Below are 215 nucleotides of genomic sequence, written 5' to 3' on the forward strand. Positions count from 1 at the left end.
TGGAGTACGGGCAAATGGACGTAACATATGTATATGTTATATGATTGCTTGTATACGTAGTTATAGAATGTGTAAAGTCACACACACACACACAGTTTATATTCAGTGTGATTTTTATTGATTATTGGTTGATTCAAATTAATTTACCCTTCTCTCTATCTACACACAGAAATAAATGCACTAATACTGATAGAGTGATAGTGAACTAGAGAAAG

The sequence above is a fragment of the Penaeus monodon genome, chromosome 19 (assembly GCF_015228065.2).
Source record: "Penaeus monodon isolate SGIC_2016 chromosome 19, NSTDA_Pmon_1, whole genome shotgun sequence".
NCBI classification, from domain to species: Eukaryota; Metazoa; Arthropoda; class Malacostraca; order Decapoda; family Penaeidae; genus Penaeus; species Penaeus monodon.